Source organism: Hyla sarda, chromosome 2, assembly GCF_029499605.1.
Source record: "Hyla sarda isolate aHylSar1 chromosome 2, aHylSar1.hap1, whole genome shotgun sequence".
Lineage (NCBI taxonomy): Eukaryota > Metazoa > Chordata > Amphibia > Anura > Hylidae > Hyla > Hyla sarda.
Window position 1 is genome coordinate 207153421 of NC_079190.1, and position 20860 is coordinate 207174280.

General features: G+C 44.4%; 2 protein-coding genes and 1 pseudogene across 6 annotated transcripts in view; all 3 read left to right on the forward strand.

Moving 5' to 3' along the window:
• RAB9A (RAB9A, member RAS oncogene family) overlaps window positions 1-20860 on the forward strand; it is a 67340-nt gene that overhangs the window by 42691 nt on the left and 3789 nt on the right. Inside the window, exons 1-2 of one of the 3 annotated variants that reach the window (XM_056556202.1) lie at window positions 129-236; window positions 18887-18919. The gene's annotated coding sequence lies outside the window, so the exon portion shown is untranslated. The other 2 variants (XM_056556203.1, XM_056556205.1) reach the window with 2 other exon arrangements.
• TXNL4B (thioredoxin like 4B) overlaps window positions 133-20860 on the forward strand; it is a 90552-nt gene continuing 69824 nt past the window's right edge. The window contains exons 1-2 of one of the 3 annotated variants that reach the window (XM_056556208.1): window positions 133-236; window positions 18887-18919. The gene's annotated coding sequence lies outside the window, so the exon portion shown is untranslated. Of the gene's footprint in view, window positions 355-18886; window positions 18920-20860 lie in introns of all 3 variants that reach the window. The other 2 variants (XM_056556211.1, XM_056556207.1) reach the window with 2 other exon arrangements.
• LOC130360012 (U2 spliceosomal RNA) lies at window positions 20503-20611 on the forward strand (annotated as a pseudogene).

Sequence of the window (20860 nt, forward strand, 5' to 3'; positions counted from 1 at the left end):
TGACACCACACAACTGTCAACAGCCGTCACGTGTGCGGCGCGCCATCTGATTGGCCGGCCTGTCTGCCGCTCCTAGCTGCAGTGCCCGCCCACCGCCAGAGACGTGACGGGGTGCTGACGCTCGCCATGTTTGTTTGCCCTGGCGGCTGAGAGGAGCCGGGTATACAGACAAGCAGAGCTGCGTCTTGTACACCGCCGACGTGCCGAAAACTTTATTAACAACATTCCAAGGACAGGTTGGTGCTTGTGCGCGTCTTCACGGTGAAGGATGTATATACAGTGCGGGCAGTGACTCCAGTCCAGAGGTCTGTGACACCTTAATACAGAAGAAGGGCAGCCATCACTATCTCACAGGTGACAGGGCTAGGCTGGAAGCATTCTGGGCTCGGATGTCCTCCACATATAGTGCTGTCTATAGGAAGCCTGATCATTGGGAACTTTCTGATACTTTGTTTCCATTCCTCTCCCCTCTATAGATCGTCCTGCAGTCAGTGTATGGAAACCTAGTTACATAAGCTGCACTGTAACTTTCCAGTGTTACCTATGGTTTTGTCTGCCTCCATACACAGACTGCACCAGCCCTCTCCTGGCCATGTACTGCTCTCCTAGATCGTGCCTTGGCTATGGACTCTCCAGTCACTGTGTTTTCCAAACAGGATGCCTTTAGTTGTTGCAAAACTACAACTCCCAGCATGCCCAGACAGCCAAAGGCTGTCTGGGCATGCTGGGAATTGTAGTTTTGCAACAGCCAGAGACACACTGTTTGGAAAAGACTGGGCTACAAATCGAGATTTTCCCACAGGGAAGGAAGAACCAAGGAAGTTATCCATAAGTAACCCTATAACTTCCTGATCCCTCTTTAATGGAGAGTAAGCTTTAGGAACAGCAGGGGGCAAGTCCTGGAAAAAGTGTGGGAACTCACCTAAGATTTCCACTCAAGGGCTGGACTCCTGATAATGGGAACAGTGTTCCTGCTGGGGAAAAGTGCAGGAACTCCGTTCCCATGTGTTCCTGCAGGACTTGAGCCCTGAGGAACAGATTATTGGAGAGAATGATTCAAATTTCTTCCATTCTTTCTCCCGTCACAAAATAACGTCCGTTATTAATAACGGGCTATGACGAGTTAAAACAGATAATGTAAAAATCCTATAGACTATAATGGGATTTTTTTTTTTTTAACCGATGATTTTTAGGGTTTTCATAATGGAACATATAAGGGATCTTTAAAAACGGAAGAATGTATAGTGTGAAAATGGGCCTAAGTGAGAGTGTACTAACACTCCAGTATGATAGGACAGGAGAGAGCACAAAGAAGTGCTAGCCCACCCTCCCTCTTATGAAGTATATTAGAAAGGTTAAAGCAGTACTCCGGCGCTTAGACATCTTATCCCCTATCCAAAGGATAGGGGATAAGATGCCTGATCATGGGGGTCCTGTCGCTGGGGACCCCCTGGATCTTGCACGCAACACCCCGCAGCAAGATGTACAACATATAAAAGGTTTTTGTATCTGACAGTGAAAAGACCTTTAAAATGAATGAATGAAGAAATTTGGTTGCTATGGGCAACGGCACCACTCTTCCTCTACACAGGTTTTGATAAATTCCCCCAATGAGTTGGTCAGTGCAGTTCTTTGTTTCCTAACCAGTGTGCCACTAGCTGTAACAAAACTACAACTCCCAGCAAGCCCGGACAGCCTTTGGCTTGTTGGGAGTTGGTGGCACACTGGACTATCTGCACTATAGGTTTTGTACAGAGTTTGTGTACAGCGGGTTGCACGGCCGTGACAAAGTTATTGTTTTCAACACAGACTGCCTCCAGTTTTCACCACTACAACTCCCAGCATGCCCTGGCAGCCAATAGATGTCAGGGCAAGCTGGGAGTTGTAGTGGTGAAACAGCTTGAGGCACCCTGTATAGATGAGCTAAGGGCGGAAGTCGGCCCCCTGCAGGCATCAGTGACGTTGCGCCTGCTGGGGAAGTCTTCCTGGTTAGTGAGCACACTACCAGGTAGACAAAAAGCCATTTCTAAGATAGTAAAAAAAATGTAAAGGCAGGGAGGGGGTTAGGGATAGATGGGCAATAGGCAGGGACAGAAAGGGAGAAAAAAAAGGATGGTGGGAGCTACTCTTTAAAGAGAACCTGGCATCACTTTCTTGCTGCCTGAACCTCAAGTCATCATGGTGGTCTCCTGTGGCTTTTCCTTGCCCCATTAGCCTTGATTCACAGATCTCTCTCTATACCCAAACAGGTAAAGATGAGTCAAGGCGTGTGAGGCAAGGAGAAGCTGCCTAGGACTGCCCCAAAGAGTTGTTATTCAGGCAGCATGAAAGCAATAGCAGGTTCCCTTTAAATCTGTCTTGGATTTATAATGGATTTGCACAGATTTGAAGTGCAGGTTTTGACTGTATGGAAAACAATTGGGGAAAATCTGCTGCCAGTTGCAGCATGTGAACATAACTTTTCAAGTTCTGTAGTGAAAGATAACTTATCCCCAATCACGGGGGTCCCAGCTGTCGGACCCCTTTAAATCTCCGAAACGGGGCTCCGGCAGTCTGCTGGAAGGGGGCGGGCCGACCCCCGCACGGAGCAGCGGCCGAAACACCCCCTCACCATGTATAAGTTATTTTTCACTGCACTACTCCTTTTAAAAGGTAAAAATGTGCTAATGTGACTTGACTGCTGCCAGGGCTAAACCACAGTGTGAGAATCAGATAATACAATGGGGGAGATTTATCAAAACTTGTGTAGAGAAAAAGTTGACCAGTTACCCTTAGCAACCAATCAGAATGCTGCTTTAAGTCTTAAATTGGCCTGTAAAAAATAAAAGAATCAATCTAATTGGTTACTATGGGTAATTGGCCAACTTTTCCGCTGCACAGGTTTTGATGAACTTGCCCCAATGTCCTCTCCCGATAGTATAGAAGATGGCAAAAAAAACTCCTTTTTGTTTTCAGAAAGCCTTAAAGGGGTCCTCCGGTGGAAAACTTTTTATGTTTTTTTTTTTTTTTTTATGAACTGGTGCCAGAAAGTTACAGATTTGTAAATTACTTCTATTAAAATAATCTTAATACTTTCAGTACTTTTTAGCAGCTGTTTGTTACAGAGGAAAATCTAAAAAGATATTCAAAAAGTAAAGAATTTCCTCTGTAGAAAACAGCTGCTAAAAAGTACTGAAAGGATTAAGATTTTTTAATAGAAGTCATTTACAAATCTGTTTAACCAGTTCATTAAAAAAAAATAATAATAATTTTCCACCGGAGTACCCCTTTAAAGGGGTACTCAACCGGCCAGCATTCAGAACATTTTAATTCTGAATGATGTTTGTGCACTGTGGGGGTCGGCCACGCCACCTCAATGCAAGTCTATGGGGGGTGTGGGCGCCCCATCCCATAGACTTGCATTGAGGGGGCATGAACTGATGTCACGAGGGGGCGTGGTCAACCCCCGCAGAGCACGCACACAGCGTTCGGAACTAAATGTTCCGAGTGCTGGCCAGTGGAGTACCCCTTTTAATATAGCCACATTTTACCATCAGCACTACTGGTGCAGGACCTGGACCTCCTATAGTTCTAACTAAGTAATGTTCTATTGACCATTGAGTTCTGTTCCAGATCTAGGACCTGTAATGCGGAAGTTTTACAGCGTTGTCAAATCCATTGTACAGTATATTCCATAACTTTTCCTGCCAAGAGTTGAATCTCAACACACTGAGCGCCATTCATATTCAGATATGAATATTGCTGCATGTAATGTTCCATGGGGTCCTCAGGTACCATTCTTGTCTGGAATACGATGGACCTGTAGCCATGCTATAGATACAACAGATCTCAAGAATAGACTGTTTCCCGTGGTGCCTATATTATCATACACAGACGTACAATGCTTTGTTCTTAGATGACAATATACTTCATGTAAAACAATATTTAGGATTATAGGGGGAGGCCGTGTGGCAGGCTTTGTTGGAATGGGGGACTTGCAGTTTTCTTTGCATTGTAGATTGTGGCTGTAGTTTGCTGAGTAACAATGGACCTTCTTTTGCACTGAACACTGTAGCTTTTGTTCTATTATTGATGCAGACGATTCCTTTTTGCATATACGTCTGTCTCTGGTCACACTTTATAGCATCTTTTCATGTTAAGAATTAAGTAAACTTGTAGCATCTTACACTATTCTAGCCCTGAAGAGGAAATGCTGCTCCTGGGTGCACCCCGCTCTGTCAGTTTGTTCTGTTTTTTGGGTAGTTTCTCTTCTGGACCCTGTTTGTTAAACCTCTGTACATCGCCAGACCCTTTAGACCAGTGGACTTCGCACTTTGGACCTCAAGATGTTACAAAACTACAACGCCCAGCATGCCTGGACAGCCAACGGCTGTCCAGGCATGCTGGTAGTTGTAGTTTTGTAACATGTGGCTGTTTAGGCATGCTGGTAGTTGTAGTTTTGTAACATCTGGCTGTTTAGGCATGCTGGTATTTGTAGTTTTGTAACATGTGGCTGTTTAGGCATGCTGGTAGTTGTAGTTTTGTAACATCTGGCTGTTTAGGCATGCTGGTATTTGTAGTTTTGTAACATGTGGCTGTTTAGGCATGCTGGTAGTTGTAGTTTTGTAACATCTGGCTGTTTAGGCATGCTGGTATTTGTAGTTTTGTAACATGTGGCTGTCCAGGCATGCTGGTAGTTGTAGTTTTGTAACATCTGGCTGTCCAGGCATGCTGGTAGTTGTAGTTTTGTAACATCTGGCTGTCCAGGCATGCTGGTAGTTGTAGTTTTGTAACATCTGGCTGTCCAGGCATGCTGGTAGTTGTAGTTTTGTAACATCTGGCTGTCCAGGCATGCTGGTAGTTGTAGTTTTGTAACATCTGGCTGTCCAGGCATGCTGGTAGTTGTAGTTTTGCAACATCTGGCTGTTTGGTCGTGCTGGTATTTGTAGTTTTGCAGCATCTAGCTGTCCAGGCATGCTAAGAGTTGTAGTTTTGTAACATCTGGAGGTCCCTAGTTTGGAAACCACTGCAGACAAATGACTAGGGGTTACACTAGGCACTGTGGCACAACAGAGGTTTTCTTGCTAATTTTGAAAAGCCTTGGCATTGCCATGGAGACGTAGCCTCAGGGTTTTTTTGTTGTTAGGTGAATTTATGGGCGGTGTGGCAGAAGATCAAGTGTGTGTCACACTGCGTTGAGGTCTGGAGTAGGGCTGCTGGTTTATAGACAAGCAAGTTGCTTCTAGCTCTTACATCTTAAGTAATAAAGGCCTAGATCTTGTGAAAGCCAAGTCACTCCTCGCTAGTCTTCTGGACTGTACTAGTTTCTATGGGGACAGAACACTTTGTAAAATTCTCTGTGACACTTGAGACAGTGTAAGTATCGGTCCATTCAGAGTGGCTGCGTTCAGGTGCCATAAGTCTCTGCCTTTATATCTTCTCACATTTATTCTGTATTGTCTGACTTAATGTGCAATAATCTTCTTTTCCTTCCCATTTCTTCTTCTTAGAGGCACATGACGTGTGATCAGAATTCATGTGAAGCGTGATCCCTCCTATTATATGGTGGCCCCATGACTTCTATTATAGACTAGACATTTTCACTGTGCATGTATTATGTCTTCATCTTACACAGTCACCTTATGCCATCTCTCTGACATTTATTAACTTATCGTAACCTGGCCTAAGGTTGTTCCTTGAAACTTTGGCCTACCATGATGTGTTTGTCTCTTCAGGCATAGAACTGTGTATTTGTCACGTACAAGTGTCGGCACTCTGTAGGTGTTTTCCCAGCTATAAGATGACTGGTAGTTTTCGTACCTGGGCACCAAGGTTGGGATGGTCATGAATTTAGCACAGGATCTTCTGGGGGCATATCTCAGGGCCTACTGGACATATTTAAGTCACCCCTTGTCGGACTCCTGTTCACCCTTACTATAATATAGTGTATTGGGTTTAGGGAGGGTGAACAAGCTGACCATTTTCCTTTAATCATGGGAACGCTTTAATATTTTGAAAGTGTATCAGAAGAACTGTGGGGTTTGAGTAAAACCTGTGCAAAATCAACAATTACCAATAAATAATACCTGCATGAAGCTTTAGAGTGACCATTGCAGTCATATGTATTAAAGGAGTGTTCCGGCTTTATACATCTTGTCCCCTATCCAAAGCATAGGGGATAAGATGTACGATCGCAGGGGTCCCACCATTGGGGACCCCCATCATCTCTGTGCAGCCCCCGGCCTTCTGTGCTTGGCACTGCCTCAGAGTCTTGCCGGGGGCTGCACAGAGATCGCGGGGGTCTCATACCATCCAGAACATAATACTGTCCAGCTGCAGCATCATCTTTGTCCCACAGACTCTGGGGAAAAAGTGCAGGAAGTGAGGACAGGACAAGCACTCCTCTGTGCTCACTGCTGTCCTGTCTATTAGACTCCTGTCTGAAAACAGAGGAGAGGGTTACAGAGTAGTCTCCAGCACAGCACAGACTCGGGGAGGAAGTAAGTGAGGAGGAGCTCAGTGCTTCCCTCAGACACACTCCTTCCTGAGCAGTGGCTTTCAGAATGAGTGAGCAGCAGAACGGAGGGATTTGTGAGCCAAATACAGAACCTAGGCACATAAATAACATGTAAAGAATCTGCATGACCTAGTGAGTAATATATAAAGGCATTATTTTTTTTCTGTGATATGACCCTAGGTACCATTGGAGACTTCAGAAGCTGCATGCACTCCAGAGTGTGATTAGGGCTTTAGAAGGTGGTAGGCGAATCACATGTTGTCCATCAATGTACAGCAGTGTTTTCCAACCAGGGTGCCTCCAGCTGTTGCAAAACTACAACTCCCAGCATGCCCCGGACAGCCTTTGGCTGTCCGGGCATGCTGTGAGTTGTAGTTTTGCAACAGCTGGAGGCACCCTGGTTGGAAAACACTGCTGTACAGAGAGAGGAGAAAACTCATGGCAGACAAGGGGGAAGGGAATTCCTCAATAACGATCACAAGGGAGAACACTTGTGAGCTATAGAAGGAGGAAGCAGTACAGTAGTGTTCTCCAATCTGTGGCTCCCCCTCTGTTGCATGACTAGGCGTTCATCATGGCTGTCAGGGCATGATGGAAGTTGTAGTTTTACAACAGCTGGAGAGGCACAGGTTGGGGTAAAGTTCTCTCCTCCTCATACATTGAGCTAGTAAAGGCAGCAGTATTCTGGACACACAAACCTCACAATACATGGTGCGGTGGGACATCCTGGTGACCTTCTAGGTAGATAGGGAGGGCTGTAGCTGGCCCGATAGGAGTCAGCGGTCACAACAATATTTTTCAGGGCCGGTAGCTCTACAATAGGAGGTTTCTGTGCGGGACCGCCCATTTAGGGTGGACACCCTGCCTAGGCTGTAGGGATCTATGACTAGCGAATTTCAGGGATAGCACAGTGTTCCTTAGAGCCCCACTATCTACCCTGTCACATCACGTAAGGATAATCCTGCGACGCCCACTCATGGGATATTTGGCGGTCTCTTGCCTACCATAACTGCTATTCCCATCCTGTAAGCTCTCCGTTGTGTCCCGGGACCTAACTTTATAATTATTTATTTTACATTTTGAAATTGTCCCTTGTTGGACGCATATACCCCCTATCCCTCCCCCTCTCCTCTTTTTTTCTCATATGTTGTACCCGCAAAATCCTGGCTTTGTAATATTCTCTCCTGGATACACCTTGGGCATCTTAAATATGCACTATTTGAATGACTATTGCCCAAGCCTCACTTAAGACACCTGCACACTCATATGCCAGTTATTTCACAATTCTGACATTCATACCTGCATACCATATGAGTTTGCTATAAACCAGAACTTTGATATAATCACTGCCATGAATGACCAGTTGCTTCTATTTGACATGCGCACAGCCGGGAAGCCGGATCGGCCCATGCCCGCCCCGAGATACGCGTCACGGAGGCGGGCACGGCTGTGTGCTTAACTTCTGCATCTGACTGGCAGTGACGTCAGATGCTGGCACCTCGCTGGAAACATCCAGCTCCCTGTGCTACAGCAGGTTGTTTTGTACCCGTCCTGGATATAGGAAGCAGTGAGTAATGTAGGGACTTGTTACTTTACAGTCCCCCCTTTTCTCTTTCAGGATGCACACTGAATGGGTCTTTTTGTGCCTGTTTTATATTTTAGGTGGATTCAGTGGTTATTCCTGTTATTGACCTGCTCACCTAAGGACAGAGCTTTCCTTTCCGGGTGCTGTGTTTTTGTCTCCCCACAGGAACCTTAGGGATAGCTTTACTTTTCACAGCTAGCCTGTTTTGTACCTATAAAATTGGAAGTCTACCCCTAATGCAGTAAAACTGCCACTGGTTGTTACCTTCAATATTTGTGGTTACCTGATATGCCATATATTCTATAATACTGAACCAATGTTTATACCTCCCTGATGACGCCATTAAAATAAATGGTAGAAACGCGTTGGGGGTTTAATTGGTGGGATCATTTGCTCTTTGGTGGCGTAATCGGGCTGGCAGAACCCACTTGCGCCATCTTGTGCATGCGAGCCACAATATTCATATATTATTTTGAATGAAATACCATTATTTGGTGATTGGTCACACAGGCACATATCATTTAGGATTTTTTAATGAATCTATTAAGTTACGTTTTAGGCACACATGGAATTGTTCTGTTATTATTGAACACCAACCTCACATCCAGAATGTAATACTGAGGGACCGCGCTCACCTGAGAATAACAAGGGGCTGATGGCAAACTGCCTATCGGGAGATCTTAAAATAAATGAAGACCACAGTCTGAAATGTAGGATTACTACAAAAATCGTTGGACAAACATGTAGTACAGTGGTCCCTCAACATACGATGGTAATCCGTTCCAAACGGACCATCGTTTGTTGAAACCATCGTATGTTGAGGGATCCGTGCAATGTAAAGTATAGGACAGTGGTCTACAACTTGCAGACCTCCAGATGTTGCAAAACTACAACACCCAGCATGCCCGGACAGCCGTTGGCTGTCCGGGCATGCTGGGTGTTGTAGTTTTGCAACATCTGGAGGTCCGCAGGTTGTAGACCACTGTTAGAGGAAATTGTACTCGCGTGTCCCCGCCGCTCCGGACCGACACCGCTGCCCTGGATGTCGCCGTCCATCGCTGTCTCCACATCCCCGGGGTGTCCCCGACGCCCCAGCAAGGACTCTGCTTCCCCTATTGGATGATGGGACGGCATGCGCAGCGACGTGATTACGACGATGGAGAGCGCCGACGATGCAGAGGATCCCGAAGAGGACGCGCCAGAGCCCCGAGGACAGGTAAGTGATCGTCAGCGGACCACACGGGACACTGTAAACTGCTATCCGGTGGATGCTGAAGCAGTCTGCGCTGCCGGAAAGCCGTTTATGCGATGGCCCCGACATACAAAAGCATCGTATGTTGATGCCGCATGTTGAAATTATCGTATGTCTGGGCCATCGTAGGTCGAGGGGTCACTGTAATTTGCTTTCTATGGCAAAAATGTCCATAGCCTTTAAAAGTTAAAGCTATTCATACTCTCTCGTGCAAATGGTTGATCAACTGTAAATCTGTCAAAATTCTGATGTTATGTTAAAATGTGGGGGTTTCTATATAATTTATCATTATTATTTATTTTTAATTTTAAATGGGGTATTATGACTGGTCAGTCGGGCTATTTCATGGCCGTTATCACTCGTTTCTCCCATAGTAATCTGCTGTATTCAGTAGTATCATTTCCTGGATACTGTCACTAATGTTTTCATGCTACAGTCATATGACACACGTGCTGCTTCAGTAAAACGGAAACAGCTTGTATGTATCTGGAGGCTCCCATACCGGTTGTCAGCTGCCTATTTGTCATGAAAAGACTATCACTAGGACTATTATCTTTCCTATTCTGTTGTTGGGGTTTGCTGCAAAACTACTTTAATATTTATTCGGAGTGAAGACTGTATTAGTTAACAAGAATTATCTGAAGAAGAAGAAAAAAAAAAAAATCTCCTGGCACATGTGCTGAACATATTGGGGGAGATTTATCAAAACCTGTGCAGAGGAAATGTTGCTGAGTTACCCATAGCAACCAATCAGATCGCTTCTTTCATTTTTAACAAGGCCTCTGCAAAATGAAAGAAGTGATCTGATTGGTTGCTATGGGCAACTCAGCAACCTTTCCTTTGCACAAGTTTTGATAAATTTCCCCCATTGTGTGTATGTATGTGTATATATAATTTTTTTATATATATATATATGCCAATCCCATGGTTGACATATCCCACTGTATTACTATACATTGACTAGGGCTGCACAGTATATCGCAATTGAATCGCGATATGGCCCTTCACAAAATTTCGTCATTATCTAACAGGGAGGACTCAAAATGGAGGGGTCGGACCACGCCACACTGGAGCACCGGCGGCACCTGTAGCCTCGGCTCCCATGCAGCACGGTCTGGCCCCTCCATTTTGAGTCTCACTGTCTCCTCTCCCAGCAGTGCCTAGTACTGGAGGGAGGTTTTAACCCTTCACAACTGGCCACCGTATGTATCCGGCGCAGCCATGCTGCTGGTCTATGGAGTGAGCTCAGGAGCTGAACTGGCTTCATACTGGCTTATACCGAACATCTGGGTGATGTCCGGCATTAACCTTTAGACACTGCAATTATTGCGGCATCTAAAATGCTGCAAACAACTGCTGGTAGCTCAGCGGAGCTGATCGGGACGCCTGCAGGGTCCCGATCAGCTGAGAGGATGGACAGAGGATCCATACCTGCCTCCTTCCCATCTGATTGGCCTTCCAATAATGCAGACAGCCTGTAGTAATGGAGTGCCAATAACACTGATCAATGCTGTGCTATGCACAGCACTGATCAGTGTCTGCAATCAAAAGATTGCAAGTAGTAGTCCCCATAAGGCAGTGTTTTCCAAACAGTGTGCCACCAGCTGTTGCAAAACTACAACTCCCAGCATGCCTGGACAGCGAAGGCTGTCCAGACATGCTGAGAGTTGTAGTTTTGCAAAAAAAAAAAAGGTAATAAATGTGAATAAGCCCCTCCCCTAATAAGTTTAAGTCACCCCCCACCCCCTTTATTTTTAAATAAAATAATTCAACAAAAATAAACATACATGGTATCGCCACGTGTGTAAATGTCTAAACTGTTCTAATATAATATTAATGAATCTGCTCGGTCAATAGCTTAACCCCTTAAGGACCAGGCCATTTTACACCTTAGGACCAGAGCATTTTTTGCACATCTGACCACTGTCACTTTAAACATTAATAACTCTGGAATGCTTTTACCTATCATTCTGATTCCGAGATTGTTTTTTCGTGACATATTCTACTTTATGTTATTGGTAAAATTTTGTCGATACTTGCATCGTTTCTTAGTAAAAAAATTCCAAAATTTGATGAAAAAATTGAAAATTTCTCATTTTTCTAACTTTGAAGCTCTCTGCTTGTAAGGAAAATGGATATTCCAAATAATTATTTTTTTTATTCACATATACAATATGTCTACTTTATGTTTGCATCATAAAATTGGCGTGTTTTTACTTTTGGAAGGCACCAGAGGGCTTCAAAGTTCAGCAGCAATTTTCCAATTTTTCACACAATTTCCAAAATCACAATTTTTCAGGGACCAGTTCAGGTTTGAAGTGGATTTGAAGGGTCTTCATATTAGAAATACCCCACAAATTACCCCATTATAAAAACTGCAGCCCCCAAAGTATTCAAAATGACATTCAGTCAGCATTTTAACCCTTTAGGTGTTTCACAGGAATAGCAGCAAAGTGAAGGAGAAAATTCACAATCTTCATTTTTTACACTCGCATGTTCTTGTAGACCCAATTTTAGAATTTTTACAAGGGGTAAAAGGAGAACATTTATATTTATATTTGTAGCCCAATGTGTCTCGAGTAAGCATATACCTCATATGTCTATGTAAAGTGTTCGGCGGGCGCAGTAGAGGGCTCAGAAGGGAAGGAGCGACAAGGGGATTTTGGAGAGTACGTTTTTCTGAAATGGTTTTTGGGGGGCATGTTGCATTTAGGAAGCCCCTATGGTGCCAGAACAGGGAAAAAAAAACACATGGCATACCATTTTGGAAACTAGACCCCTTGAGGAACGTAACAAGGAATAAAGTGAGCCTTAATACCCAACAGGTGTTTCACGACTTTTGCATATGAAAAAAAATTAAAAAGAATTTCACTAAAATGTGTTTCCCCCCAAATTTCACATTTATGCAAGGGTTAATAGCAGAAAATACCCCCAAAAATTTGTAACCCCATCTCTTCTGAGTATGGAGGTACCCCGTAAGTTGACCTGAAGTGCACTATGGGCGAACTACAATGCTCAGAAGAGAAGGAGTCATATTTGGCTTTTTGAGAGCAAATTTTGCTCGGGGGGGCATGTCACATTTAGGAAGCCCCTATGGTGCCAGGACAGCAAAATAACCCCTAAATGGCATACCATTTTGGAAACTAGACCCCTTGAGGAAGGTAACAAGGGGTACAGTGAGCATTTACCCCCCACTGGTGTCTGTCAGATCTTTGGAACAGTGGGCTGTACAAAATTTTTAATTTGCACAGCCCACTGTTCCAAAGATCTGTCAGACACCAGTGGGGGGTAAATTCTCACTGCACCCCTCATTACATTCCCTGAGGGGTGTAGTTTCCGAAATGGGGTCACATGTGGGGTTTTGTTTTTTTTGCGTTTGTCAAAACCGCTGTAACAATCAGCCACCCCTGTGCAAATCACCTCAAATGTACATGGTGCACTCTCCCTTCTGGGCCTTGTTGTGCGCCCCCAGAGCACTTTGCGCCCACATATGGGGTATCTCCGTAGTCGGGAGAAATTGCATTACAAATTTTTTCCCTTTTACCTCTTGTCAAAATGAAAAGTATGGGGCAACACCAGCATGTTAGTGTAAAAAATTTATTTTTTTACACTAACATGCTGGTGTAGACCCCAACTTCACCTTTTTATAAGGGGTGAAAGGAGAAAAAGCCCCCCAAAATTTGTTACGCAATTTCTCCCGAGTACGGCGATACCCCATATGTGACCCTAAACTGTTGCCTTGAAATACGACAGGGCTCCAAAGTGAGAGCGCCATGTGCATTTGAGGTCTGAATTAGGGATTTGCATAGGGGTATTCTACGCCAGTGATTCCCAAACAGGGTGCCTCCAGCTGTTGCAAAACTCCCAGCATGCTTGGACAGTCAACAGCTGTCCGGCAATACTGGGAGTTGTTGTTTTGCAACAGCTGGAGGCTCCATTTTGGAAACAGTGGCGTATCAGACGCTTTCATTTTTATTGGGGAGGGGAGGGGGGGCTGTGTAGGGGTATGTGTATATGTAGTGTTTTTTTACTTTTTATTTTATTTTGTGGTAGTGTAGTGTAGTGTTTTTAGGGTACAGTCACACGGGCAGGGGGGGTTACAGCGAGTTTCCCGCTGCGAGTTTGAGCTGCCGCGCAAAATTTGCTGCATCGCAAACTTGCAGCCTGATACTCACTGTAAGCCCCCTGTCCATGTGAATATACCCTGTACATTCACAGGGGGGGGGACGGGGGACCTCTAGCTGTTGCAAAACTACAACTCCCAGCATGCACAGTCTATCAGTGCATGCTGGTAGTTATAGTTTTGCAACAGCTGGAGGCACACGGGTTGGGAAACACTGAGTTAGGAAACAGACAATGTTTCCCAACCAGTGTGCCTCCTGTTGTTGCAAAACTACAACTCCCAGCATTCTCAGGCATGCTGGAAGTAGTACGGCAACATCTTTAGAGCCAGATGTTGCCGAACTACAACTCCCAGCATGCTTGGAGTTGTAGTTTTGCTAGATCTGGAGGACTACAGTTTGCAGACCACTAATACAGTGGTTCCCAATCTGTGCCATTCCAGATGTTGCAAAACTACAACTCCCAGTATGCCCAAACTGTCCAGGCATGCTGGGAGTTGTAGTTCTGCAACATCTGAAGGGCCAGATGTTACAGAGCTACAACTCCCAGCATGCCTGGACAGTAAGGGCATGCTTGAGGATGTGTAGCTTTGCAACATCTGGAAGGGCACAGTGGTCTCCAAACTGTGGACCTCCAGATGTTGCAAAACTACAACTCCCAGCATGCCCAGACGCCAAGGGCTGTCTGGGCATGCTGGGAGTTGTAGTTTACAAGGTCCCATTACAGCAATGCATGTCGCTTTACGGCGACGTGCATTGCTGTAAAGGGCCCGACCGCGGCTGAAGATCTACTCACCTGTCGCCGCAGTCTTCCTCGCCGGGATCCGGGTCTTCAGGGACGAGGTAAGTACCGGGGCCGGGCCCCAGCACTCCCCCGTCCCCCGCCGCGTCCTCCGGTCTTCCTCCCGTCCTCTCCGGACTTTCAGGGGCCGGGCAGGGCGGGAGGAAGTAACCGCCCCCCCCCCCCTCCTGCGATTGGTCGGTTAACTAACCGACAGATCGCAGGGTATAGGAGGAGGTGGCCGGTTTGCCACCTCGCTCCGATACTTCAGCATGGTCCTGGCTGTCTGCGACAGCCGGGATCATGCGAAATTACCGGGCGGTCGGGTCCCAGAGACCCGATCAGCCCGGTATCGCCGCAGATCGCAAGGGCGATTTCCCTTGCGATTTGCGGCGATCGCCGACATGGGGGGCCTACATGGCCCCCCTCGGCGTTTGCCCTGGATGCCTGCTGAAGGATTTCAGCAGGCATCCAGTTCCGATCTCTGCCCGGCGAGCGGCAGGGACCGGAAAAGGCCAGGACGTACGGGGACGTCATTGGTCCTTAAGGCCCAGGGTGCCATGACGTTCCACAACGTCATTGGTCCTTAAGAGGTTAAAGGGGTACTCCGGTGGAAAACTTTTTTTTCAGAAAGTTAAACAGATTTGTAAATGACTTCTATTAAAAAATCTTAATCCTCACAGTACTTATTAGCTGCTGAATAATACAGAGGAAATTATTTTCTTTTTGGAACACAGAGCTCTCTGCTGACATCCCTGTCCATTTTAAGAACTGTCCAGAGTAGGAGAAAATCCCCATAGCAAACATATGCTGCTCTGGACAGTTCCTAAAATGGACAGAGATATCAGCAGAGAGCACTGTGCTCCAAAAAGAAAATAATTTTCTCTGTAGTATTCAGCAGCTAATAAATACTGGAATCATCAAGATTTGTTAACAGAAGTAATTTACAAATCTGTTTAACTTCCTGGCACTAGTTGATTTCAAAAAAATATATATTTTTTTTTATTTAAAAAATTCCACGGGAGTACCCCTTTAACCCCTTAAGGACTCAGCCCATTTTGGCCTTAAGGACTCGGACAATTTAATTTTTACGTTTTCATTTTTTCCTCCTCGCCTTCTAAAAATCATAACTCTTTTATATTTTCATCCACAGACTAGTATGAGGGCTTGTTTTTTGCGCGACCAGTTGTCCTTTGTAATGACATCACTCATTATATCATAAAATGTATGGTGCAACCAAAAAACACTATTTTTGTGGGGAAATTAAAATGAAAAACGCAATTTTGCTAATTTTGGAAGGTTTTGTTTTCACGCCGTACAATTTATGGTAAAAATGACATGTGTTCTTTATTCTGAGGGTCAATATGATTAAAATTATACCCATTATTATATACTTTTATATTCTTGTTGCGCTTAAAAAAATCACAAACTTTTTAACCAAATTAGTACGTTTATTATCCCTTTATTTTGATGACCTCTAACTTTTTTATTTTTCCGTATATGCGGCGGTATGGGGGCTCATTTTTTGCGCCATGATCTGTACTTTTTTTTGATACCACATTTGCATATAAAAAAAATTAATATATTTTTTATAATTTTTTTTTTTATAAAATGTATTAAAAAAGTTGGAATTTTGGACTTTTTTAATTTTTTTTCGTTCACGCCGTTCACCGTACGGGATCATTAACATTTTATTTTAATAGTTCGGACATTTACGCACTCGGCGATACCAAATATGTCTATAGAAAATGTTTTTTACGCTTTTTGGGGGTAAAATAGGAAAAAACGGACGTTTTACTTTTTTATTGGGGGAGGGGATTTTTCACTTTTTTTTTACTTTTACATTTTTTAACATTTTTTTTTTACACTTGAATAGTCCCCATAGGGGACTATTCATAGCAATACCATGATTGCTAATACTGATCTGTTCTATCGGTCATCTTCTGCTCTGGTCTGCTCGATCACAGACACCAGAGCAGGAGACGCCGGGAGCCGCACGGAGGAAGGAGAGGGGACCTCCGTGCGGCGTTATGAATGATCGGATCCCCGCAGCAGCGCTGCGGGCGATACGATCGTTCATTTAAATCGCGAACTGCCGCAGATGCCGGGATCTGTATTGATCCCGGCACCTGAGGGGTTAATGGCGGACGCCCGCGAGATCGCGGGCGTCGGCAATTGCCGGCGGGTCCCTGGCTGCGATCAGCAGCCGGGATCAGCCGCGCATGACACGGGCATCGCTCCGATGCCCGCGGTTATGCTTAGGACGTAAATGTACGTCCTGGTGCGTTAAGTACCACCTCACCAGGACGTACATTTACGTCCTGCGTCCTCAAGGGGTTAAACATAAAAAAAATACCAGGTTTGCTAATTTTTGGTCACTTTATATACCAGAAAAAAAATTATAAAAACTGATCAAAAAGTCTAATCAAAAGAAAAATGGTACCAATTAAAATGAATCCCGGCACCAAAAAAAAAGTTATATGGGTCAGAAGACGCCAATTTTAAGCATACTGATTTTTTTAACAAAAAGATCTAAATTTGTAGGTAGTAAATTAAAACAGAATAAAGAATATAGATAATGGCCCTGATTTACTAAGAGTGGAGTGTAGTTTTCTCCTATTAGGAGAGGAGGAAAAAACAACCCCCCACCCCTTTCCAGGTCCTTAAGGGAAGTCACTTACTCCCAGCACTCCCTCCCATTCGGGTACCATAGAGCGCTCACCAACGCCAGAGAGTGTGAGGACTATACTATACCAGGGCACACGAAATACGGAGGAGGAATTAAGCTTGTTCCTCCTCATTTCATATCCAATCACACCATTTTATGTTCAGATAATGAACATTAAACGGGGGGGGGGGGGGGGGTTTGGCTATATAAAATAAGGATTTTGGACATGAAATGGGGGGATTTTACCATTTGTTTATTGCAATCGCATATCGAAATTGCAATATTTACCTCCATAATTGCAGTTGCACATTTTCCCCAATCGTGCAGTCCTAACATTGACCTTCCTAACCAGACCGAACATCTGAGCCTTCCTTTAGAGGTGTATACATTGGGAAATCTTCCCAACCTCCACTAGAAGACTCAAACACAGTCTGAATGAAGCCTGAATGGACCCACTGCACTGTAATATATCCCTATTTGTAGTTCATAGAAATTCCCTTTAAGGGGAAGGTCATACGTAGCGCATCCGCAGCGTTTTCGGCGCTGCTGATGCGCTACTGACCACCCCTAGTCAGATTCCTACTTTTCCCATGTGTCCTGCTTTTTCTGCTCATAGCAGCAATCCACCACTACGAGCAGACACAGAAGAGGGAGCTGTGAGTCGCGCGTGTGCAGTTTACTCAAGGAAATCGCGGTCGCTCCCTCTGCTATGATGTACAGGGGACAAGAATAGATCCAAACTGACATATTTTTAAATAAGTTTATGGGTATACCACTGCATATGTTTATGTACCGTATAATCGTATCTTGCATTATACTGCTGTGGTATAATGGCCAGTAACAAACAATGGATCTGCTGAGTTACTTGATCAAAAGTGCAATAAAAAGGAGTGAATTAATGTTCACAAGGATCTTGCTGGCTGCAGCATTGTGTTAATACATATGCTGGCAGGAAGATTGCATGAAGAAAGGAAATGGACATTTAGGGTAGGGTCTCACATGCCTTATTATGCGAAGTATAATGCTGAAGATTTTCTGCAGCAGATTTTGCTACACATTGAGAAAATACGCAGCTGCAAAATACGGCATGAGTAACCCTACCCTACGGGCGTATTAACACTATAGTATCCTGACCATATTTGAAATCTGCAGAAGAAAACCCTGCGCATCAATGTAAACTAAATGACTGACCAAAGCTTCAAATCCTATGCATCTAATCTTCACGGGATACTGTACTTGTGAATATACTCTTAAAGGGGTACTCCACTGGCCAGCATTTGGAAGTAAATTTTCCAAACGCTGTTTTCGCGCTGCAGGGGTCAGCCATGCCCCTCATGACATCACTGCCATGCCCCCTCAAACAGCGTTCGGAACATTTACTTCCAAATTCTGGCCAGTGGAGTACCCCTTTAAAGAAGTCCCATGCCTAGAAGTACAGAAAAACATATCCCCTCTCCACAGGTTAGGGGATAAGTTTTTTTAGATCATGGGGGGTCTGACCGCTGTGTCCCCCCTGCAATCTCCTGAACGGAGCCCCGGCTCTCCCCCAGAGCAGCATGTCACTGCCCTTCATATCTCTGAGAGAGCTGTCCGGCTATCTTCAGCTCTTCTTTAGAGTTATATGGAAGGGGGGTATGGCGGCCCCCTCTTCAGCAGAGTGTCATGGCGTGCTGCTATGGAGAGAGCCCGGGCTCTGTGCAGGAGATCGCGGTAGGGGGGGGGGGGGGCACAGTAGTCGGGACCCCTGTGATCTAAAACTTATTCCATATGCTGAGGATGGGGTATACATTTTTTTTGTACTTCTAGGCATGGGACTTCTTTAATGCATTAGATTTCTATCCTTTAACAAAATATTTTAACTATGTGTTTGTTTATTAACATGTAAAAAAGATGAAGTCTAGTCCTGCCATTAAAACTGTATATTAATAGAATGCAATTAAAAACTGCATTTATATTTATTTATATTTGTCTTTTTTCTTTTAGGTGCTAAGTGATGTCTGACAGTGAAGAAGGAAGGTAAGAATGCAGATTTACTCTTGTACTTAGTACCAAATGAGAAAACCCTTTTGGGAGATAAGTGGGATTTAGTGTAAAACAGAAGTTTCTGAAAAGTCTCTCATTGTGAACAAAATTGTGGGGAAGGTTCCTGCTACTTTCTAGCCAGAAAAAATTACTCTAAAACAAAGAGTTCAAACAACCAAAAATGTGTACGTCAAGCTTTATTAGATGTCAAAAAACATACATAAAAATACAAATAAAACCTTGGAAATACCGTATTTTCCAGCGTGTAAGACGACTTCTAAACCCCGGGTGCTGCAGTTGGCTGGGACGCCCGGGGTATGGATTTGGTGCCTATTTCGAAGATATTATCTCTATTTTTATGTTTGTTTTTTTCCATCTAATAAAGCTTAAAGGGGTACTCCGGTGGAAAACTTTTAATAAAAAAATCGACTGGTGCCAGAAAGTTAAGATTTGTTAATTACTTCTATTAAAAAATCTTAATCCTTCCTGTACTTATTAGCTGCTGAATACTACAGAGGAAATTATTTTCTTTTTGGAACACAGAGCTCTCTGCTGACATCACGAGCACAGTGCTCTCTGCTGATATCTCTGTCCATTTTAGGAACTGACCAGAGCAGCATATGTTTGCTATGGGGATTTTCCCCTGCTCTAGACAGTTTAAGAAAATAACTTCCTCTGTAGTATTCAGCAGCTAATAATTATTGGAAGGATTAAGATTTTTTAATAGAAGTAATTTACAAATACTTTCTGGCACCAGTTGATAAAAAAAAAAATTAAAAAGTTTTGCATGGGAGTACCCCTTTTAAAGGGGTTCTCCACTGCCCCAGCGTTTGGAACATTTTGTTCCGAATGTTTGGAGCAGGTGGCAGGGATCGAGACCTCATGGCCACGCCCCTTGTGACATCACATAACATAAACTTGCATTTAGGGGACGTGGTGTAATGTCACAATGGGCGGGGCTGTGAGGTCACAACCCCAACTTCTAAAGGAACACCAGTTGCGTCACAGAGATCGCTGGGACCCCAACATTTTCTCCCTTATGCTCTGGATAGGGGATAAGATGTCTAGGGGCAGAGTACCCCTTTAATTACGTTTGCATATGTATGTTGTTGAAGCTCTTTATTTTGGAGTTAATGTATTTGTCTAGCCCAACAACTTTTGTTGTGTTTCATTACCTTTTATTTCATTTGGAATAATTCTTAGCCAGAAAAAAAACTTACAATGCTCTGCTCGTGTATGGGGAATGGAGGCATAAGCTAATGCCTGTTCTGGTCCCTGGCTTGTCATTGTTGTCATGTACCTTTCATATTTAGACTGCAAGCCACTCCTTCTCCATAGACTTTAGCTGAGGCCTAAAAGAGGATACATGTGGGGAGTCTCGGTGCACTTTGGTTTTGTTATAAAATGGAAAATAACTGGGCATATACTATATAAATATAATGTGTAGCTATAAATGTTGCACAAGACTAGGGGGGTAGTCTTTTTAGATCAGCAGCCATGTATTAACTGGTTAAGAACATAATTTATCTTCATGCAAAAGGTTTTTCAGTCCCTAGTGAATTAATCTGTGTCTGTCTATGCATTCTGGCCTTTTGGCTAAGATCAAGTGTAGTATCTGTTCTCATCAGGTAGTCCACTGGTAGGAATGGATGGCTGCATGGAGGAGATGGGGTACCGGGGCTTTCCGGGGCTGGTGCTCTGTTTCCTCCAGGTCTGGCCATGAGGTTGGGGGTGTAGAGCCGAGGTACATTTGTGCCTCGGGGAGTGGTGATCCTGAGGTGCCAAACTCACTGGATGGATTCCCCACTGAGTGAACACACTGCACCGTCAACTCTTCACCTTTGGCACTCACCCTAGGTATCCCGGCCTTCTGGCTAGGATCAGGGAAATTTTTGTAGATCCGGCCGGATGACTGGGCAGTATATCTGCACACAT